At 36.1% G+C, this 7,284-nt stretch overlaps 1 long non-coding RNA gene across 2 annotated transcripts in view; it reads right to left on the minus strand.

The window, feature by feature from the left end:
* LOC139440539 (uncharacterized) overlaps positions 1-3,528 on the minus strand; it is a 121,277-nt gene extending 117,749 nt beyond the window's left edge. Inside the window, exon 1 of one of the 2 annotated variants that reach the window (XR_011650790.1) lies at positions 3,367-3,528. This is a non-coding gene — a long non-coding RNA (uncharacterized lncRNA). Of the gene's footprint in view, positions 1-1,304; positions 1,340-3,366 lie in introns of those variants that run through there. The other variant, XR_011650791.1, reaches the window with a different exon arrangement.
* Between the last annotated feature and the right edge of the window lie 3,756 nt (positions 3,529-7,284).

Here is a 7,284-nt window from a genome sequence, read left to right on the forward strand (position 1 = left end):
AAAAACATCATGTTAAAGTTGGAATATGTTCTTATTGCCAAAGAAAGAAACAAAAAAAGAAAAAAAATATATATGATTTGTGTAAGCTTCCAAAGTGTTCAGAAATTTGAATGGATCCAACTTTCTAATACATATAATTCCACATTTCCATTTTCTCCCATTTGATCCCTTTTTTCCCCATTGTTGGTTTAGCAAGCTTGTTTCCTTCTCCCTTACATCTACAATAATAATTAGTCCGTACACCAATGCACAAATGGCCCAGAAAAATGATCATAACTGCAATGTTATAATCCAGTCTCTACTTCCTAAAACATAATTTTCACACCCCAAGCTCTTCAGCATGTAAAATCTGTAGAAAATAAACTGAAAAAGGCAGGTATGATGTCAGGTTTGCTCAGTTCTCATTTTTCACAAAAAGAAAGCTAAAATTTTTTTGAAAAGGAAGAATACAAGGAAGAGGAGGAGGAGAAGAGGAAGTGAAGGAGGAGGAGGTATAGGAAGAATGGGGGAAGGGTAACTACGTGTGTTATAGCTGTCTATGCAACATAAACTATTCTTAGTATTCAATCACAGCTAGCATATGAAAATTAAATAAAACACCAAAAATTATATCTTGGCAATGGTTTAGTAGAAGACTTAGAAAATGTAATTGGATGCAATTTTACCACTCACTGGTTTTGTGAATGTGGAAGAACACTTAATCTTAGTATAAAACTGGTAAAGGGGGGATAATAAGCAACCTATGTCACTGAGATATTATTTAACTAGTCACAGTTCAATGAGATAGTATATATGAAAGTGCTTTGTAAACCGAGATCGTATGGTTATTGTTATGATTTGTTGTGAAAAGAAATGCATGTTTAAAGGAAATAAGATAAATTAATGTATTAATAAATTTTTGCTTATAATCAGTCACTGAGTTTATTCTTGGGTTTCTTGATAAAACATAAACTAATTATTTAAACTGTTGATGTCACTATTTTCCCACCTTCTTTCTTTTCCCTCATACTATTAAGGGGAACAAATATACTGATTCAAGTACTTACTCCCATTCACTGCCAAGATATTAATTAAGCAATGACTTTGTATGTAGGTATCATTTGGACTTAACACAAGTCCTCTCTAGGTTTTGTAAATAAGCTACATAATCCTAAAAACAAGACATTTCTTTAGAGGTAATATATACATTGCTTAGGAGAATAACAGATATGTTTTAAACTCTTTGAACATACACAGTAGTGTTCCAACATTAGTAATAAGCTGTCTTCACTTAAAAAATCAACAAGAGGCATTAGCATACTCACCAGTTAACTGAGCCCTCTAGATGACCTGTCTTTACTCTCTAAGTTTCACTTTGCTTTGCTTTCCCTCACGATGGAAGGAGCTATTTATGTTCTTCAAGATCCTAGCCAGTTTTTTAATTGGGTTGTTTGTCTTCCTCGAGTGGAGTCGTGTGAGTTCTTTATATATTTTGGAGATCAGGCCCTTGTCTGAGGTATCCTTGGCAAATATGTTTTCCCATACTCTTGGTTCTCTTTTTATTTTAATGCTGTTTTCTTTAGACATGCAGAAGCTTTTTATTTTGATGAGGTCCCATTTGTTTATTCTTTGCTTTATGTACCTTGCTTTAGGGGACGTGTCTGTGAGGATGTTGCTGCATGGAATGTCTGAGATCTTTCTGCCAATGTTTTTCTCTAGGACTTTTATGGTGTTACAACTTACATTTAAATGGGCAAAGGACTTGAACAGACACTTCTCCAAGGAAGACATATAGAGGGCCCAGAGACATATGAAAAGATGCTCAGCATCACTAGCCATCAGAGAGATGCTAATTAAAACCACAATGAGGTACCATCTCACACCAGTCAGAGTGGACAACATAAACAAATCCACAAACAAATGTTGGAGAGGAGGCGGAGAAAAGGGAACCCTAGTACATTGTTGATGGAAATGCAGACTGGTGAGGCCACTGTGGAAAACAGTATGGAATTTCCTCAGAAAATTAAAAATGGAACTGCCCTTTGACCCAGCAATTCCGCTGCTGGGATTATACCCTAAGAACCCTGAAACACCAATCCAAAAGAACCTATGCACCCCAATGTTCATAGCAGCACAATTTACAATAGCCAATACTGGTCCCCATCAACAAATGAGTGGATCAAAAAATTATGGTACATTTACGCAATGGAATTCTACGCAGCAGAGAGAAAGAAGGAGCTTATACCCTTTGCAACAGCATGGATGGAACTGGAGAGCATTATGCTAAGTGAAATAAGCCAGGCGGTGAGGGACAAATACCATATGATCTCACCTTTAACTGGAACATAATCAATAGAAGAAAAAAGCGAACAAAATATAACCAGAGACATTGAAATTAAGAACAACGTAACAATAGCCAGAGGGGAGTGGGGAGGGGACAGTGGGGAGAGGGGTCTATAGGAGCTACTATAAAGGACACAAGGACAAAATCAAGGGGGAGGGTAGAGGTGGGGGAGGGAGGTGGGACTGGTTGGGGTGGGGTGGAGGGATGGGGAGAAAATGCAGACAATTGTAACTGAATAAAAAAAAATTAAATTTAAAAAATTTAAAAAAAAAAGAGATCCTAGCCAGTTTGATGGAAAGGACTAGCTAGCTTCCTCTAGTGTTACCACAAAGACATTCTTCTCAGGAAATCAAATTCACATCTCATTTACATCAACCTGGTAACACTCACGTTAATGTAAATAGAAGAAGCCAGTAAACCTCTGCCATTTTAAATCCAGCAGCAGGATCCCAGCAGCTGGTGGAAAACAGACCACTTGGCTGCCCATAGCATCCGTGTTGCTAATCCACTCTACTAAGAAATAGAACATTCCACGCTTTTCTTTTTCATACTTCCTGTCTTATAATAGGCATTTCCCTTTCCTCAAAAATATTAAATACTCTCTTTCTATAAAGCAAGTATGTGCAATGTCAAGGATACATTTTTAAAATTTATTTCTCTTTAAAATGCAATCTTTACCATGAAACTACTCATTATGAGAGCCAAGAACCAAACAATGAAAATCACTGCAATGAAGTGGACCAATTTGTATGTGTACAAGGTAGAAGATAGCCCTGGTTGTGGCTGCTGCTGTTTTGTTTTGTTTTTGAGGTGAGAAGGTATTCAGAAATCTTGATAAAGGTAATTTTTAAACTTTAATTTGAAAAAGAGATTTCAAATAGAGAAATAGAAATAGAAATTTCAAAATAAAGAATATTTCTCTATTTTGAAATTGAGAATAGAGATTTTTTACGCAGATAAAGGGATTTCAAAAAAAAAAGTCTATTCATGCATCCCATCAATTCTCCAGAATTAAAGAACATGAGAGTCCAAGTGAAACTTACCCACTGAGTAACTCCACACAATAGATGAAAAGATTTCACACCAGACACATCATCGCAATGTCTCAGGAAACTAGTAACAAAGCAGTCACTGATGTATAGAGAGAAAAATAGTTCACATACAAAGGAATGAAAATAAAATTTACATTCAACTTCTAAAATGTTTTAGTAATCTAGAAAACTATTTGAGGAAAATAATTTCCAATTTAGTATGCTACGCCTAGCCACAATACCAACCAAATGTGATGTTGAAATTAAGATATTTTAGCTATATAAAATGTGAAAGAGTTTGGCCATCTTACACCATTACCTAGGAAACAACTACAAAGCTACTTCATTGACTAAAGAGAAAAAGCCAAGAGAGATAAAGATGCATGATCAAGGAAGCAAGGGTTCAACACAAAGGAGAAGGGAATACAAACAATAATGGTAAAAGTAGTCTCAGGAAGATAGGCGTGCAGTACGTATGCCTCAGAGCAATTGGTACACTTTGGAGAGGAGAGTCAGACAGCCCAAAAGGGAGGCCCCTAAGGGAAAAGAAGTGAGATAGGTACACCGAGATGCCTGAGCACATTGGAAAGAGACTGAGTTTCTAGTGGTGCTTGAAGAAAATACATTTGTAATGAGTAATCACAAAACTATGCAGTTAAAAATTAAGATCATTTAACTTCATGAAAACAAAATGACTCAGCTGTAAATAATAGGTACATGGCCCTAATAATGCAAGAATATGGAATACAGACTGAAGCAAAATTGTTTGGAGGGATGTATAGCAAGACCAACTCTTATCTTTCATAGTTGAAAGAAATATATTTAATGTGAATATAAAAAAAATTAAAAATGAAAGGTAAGAGTGTATTTTAAACTATTCAGGGAAATAAGAAACAAATGGTAAAAGTCATTAAAAATGATTCCTAGGGAGTAGAAACAAGGAGTAGAAAACATAGAAGACTTGTGGATTTTAGTAAGGTCATTTATGAATGCTTTAATTTTAAAAATTATCTACATATATAAATTTTATAGTAATAAAATTAAATTTTAAAAATAACTACTATTGGAGTTATACAGAGAATGAAGTGGTCAGACAAGATAGCGATCAAGCAGTGAAGAGCTTTGAATGCTAATCTACTGCATTTACCAATTAAATGCTAAGTGTTGGCAAGCTGTCAAATGCTTTAAAAAAGACTCACAATTACATTTGGATTTGAAAAGAGCACTCAGGCATTTAGTTATATGGGAAGGAACAAAACAAGGGGCCAGGAAATCAATTATTCATCAACTGTAAACAAATCAGAAAAAAACATGATAAAGAGTTACAATGTTAATAAACCAGAACTGTTAATATACTATAAGGTCTATCCAGAAAAAGTCCAGCTATTGTTAATATAATGAGAATGGTTTGCATGGCATCAATGTAACCAAGGAGAGTGGACTGGAATGCACAGCATGAACAATGACAACTTCACTGTACTAGGCAGTGGGGGTAGTAGACGCCATTGAGTGAGCATGTGTACTGTGTGGATGTTGAATTCAAAATGACTGAGTAGAGCAACAAATCTGTGTCCAATTTTACATTAAGCTTGAACATTCCTCCACAGAAATTATTTGGATGATTCAGAAGGCCACTGCTATGGGCAACTGGTGATTGGCAGCTTCATCACAACAATGCACCTGCCCATGCATCATGTCTTGTGCAGAGTTTTTTGGCAAAACATCCAATCACCCAGGTGACTCAGCCCCCTACATCCCAGAGTTGATGCCCTGCGATTTCTGAATTTTTCAAAAACTAAAATCACCTTTCAAAGGGAAGAGATTTCAGACCATCGATGAGATTCAGGAAAATAAGACAGGGCAGCTGATGGTGATTGGGAGAATTGTGTGAGACCCCAAGGTGCCTACTTTGAAGGAGACTGAGGTGTCATTGTCCTATGTACAATGTTTCTTGTATCTTCTATCTTCTTCAATAAATGTCTCTATTTTTCATAGTACATGACTTGATACCTTCTGGACAATTCTCATGTAACTAAAGAAAAGTTATATATAACTGGGGGAATGGGTGAAGGTGGTCAAAAGGTATAAACTTCCAGTTGTAAGATAAATAAGGTATAGTGATATAATGCGCAGCATTGTGTATATAATACAATATGGTATTGCATATTTGAAAGTTGCTAAATGAATAGATCTTAAAAGTTCTATCATAAGAAAAAAATGTAACTGTGAGATAATAGATATTAACTAAGCTTATATGGTAATCATTTTGCAATATATTTATATATCAAATCATTGCATTATATACTTTAAACTAATACAATGTCATATATCAAATATAATATATCTCAATAAAACTGGGGAGGAAAAGAACAAACCAATTGAAACTTTAGCAAAAGATGTAAACAGGCCCTGGCCAGTATGGCTCAGCTGGTTGGAGTGTCATCTCATATACCAAAAGGTTGCAGCTTTGATTCCCATTCAGGTCAGGTCACATACCTAGTTTGGGGGGTTGATATCTAGCCAGGGCACATATGGGAGGCAGCCAATCGATGTCTCTCTCTCTCTCTCTCTCTTTCTCTCTCTCTCTCTCTCTCTCTGTCTGTTTGTCTTCTTCTGTCTCTAAAAGTGATGAAAAATGCCCTTGGGTAAGGATAAAAAAAATTTTAACATATAAACAGAAAATTCACAAAGTAATAAATCAAGTGGTCAAGCAATATAAAATATATTTAAAAATATTAGCCCTGGCTGATGTGGTTCAGTGGAATGAGTGCCAGCCTGCAAACCAAAGGTTTGCTGGTTCGATTCCCAGTCATTCCCAACCCATGGGGCCTGGGTTATGGGCCAGGTCCCCAGTGGGGGCCACATGAGAACACATTGATGTTTCTATCCTCTCTTTCTCCTTCCCTTCCTCTCTCTCTAAAAATAAATAAAGTATCTAAAAAATAATAATAAAGTATTCAACTCACCACTAATTCCAACCATGGAAATCAAAATAATATCATTGTTCACCAAACAATTAACACAAACAGCAACAAAAAATGAACAACCTGGCTTTTGAAAGTAAAATAGGCACACTCAGTTGCAGATAGTATAAACAAATTGCTACAATCTTTATGAAAGCTGAACAAAATAGTTTAGCCAAGAGATTATTTGTGGTACAGAGTGGATTCTTCCATTTATCCTCAGTTTCTGCCCTTCTGTAACTGCATTTTGCACATAGCTTTGGCACATCAATATAACAAACCTACCCCATCTCTCTAAGATCTTTCACTGTAGCTCCTTTTGACTAACTGGCAGCTTGTATTGGTCTAGTTCTGAATTTTCAAGATATGAGTTCACCAGCAATGTTTGTGAGATAGATATTTCTGGTTGAACCCTTTGTGTGCAGAAGGAGTTTACCTGATATAAACCTGACCACCATTTCCTTCAGCCTGCCCTGTGCAATGGGATAATTTACCAACAAGGCAGCTGAGGACAGGTGACTGCCTGAAAAGCTACTTGGAAATTATGTATTGTGCAATGTACAGTGATTACGAGGACAGACTCAGGGGCCAATTGTTTCTACCACTTACTAGCTGGGTGAGCTTAGGTAATATTTAACTTCTCTAGCCTGTGTCCTCAACTGAGAAGTGGGAATAATCATGATCATCTAAATGACAGTGTTGTCTAAAGGGCAGCTGGTACATAGTAGTTTCTTTCTGTCATTTTTACTATAAATAATCTAAGAGAAAAAAAGATATTGGTCTGAAATATTATATAGGAAATGGAGAAGGGAGAGTTTTATTAGAAAGTTCTGTTCCCCTTTCCTTATAAAATCCTCTGCCTGCACTGAGAGGTGGAGATGGGCTTTCTGACATGAGTCCCCATCCTGTAGATGGTCAGCATCTGCAAATAAACCACTTTCCTTTACACCAAAAAAAAAAAAAAAAT

Source organism: Desmodus rotundus, chromosome 2 (genome assembly GCF_022682495.2).
Source record: "Desmodus rotundus isolate HL8 chromosome 2, HLdesRot8A.1, whole genome shotgun sequence".
Classification (NCBI taxonomy): domain Eukaryota; kingdom Metazoa; phylum Chordata; class Mammalia; order Chiroptera; family Phyllostomidae; genus Desmodus; species Desmodus rotundus.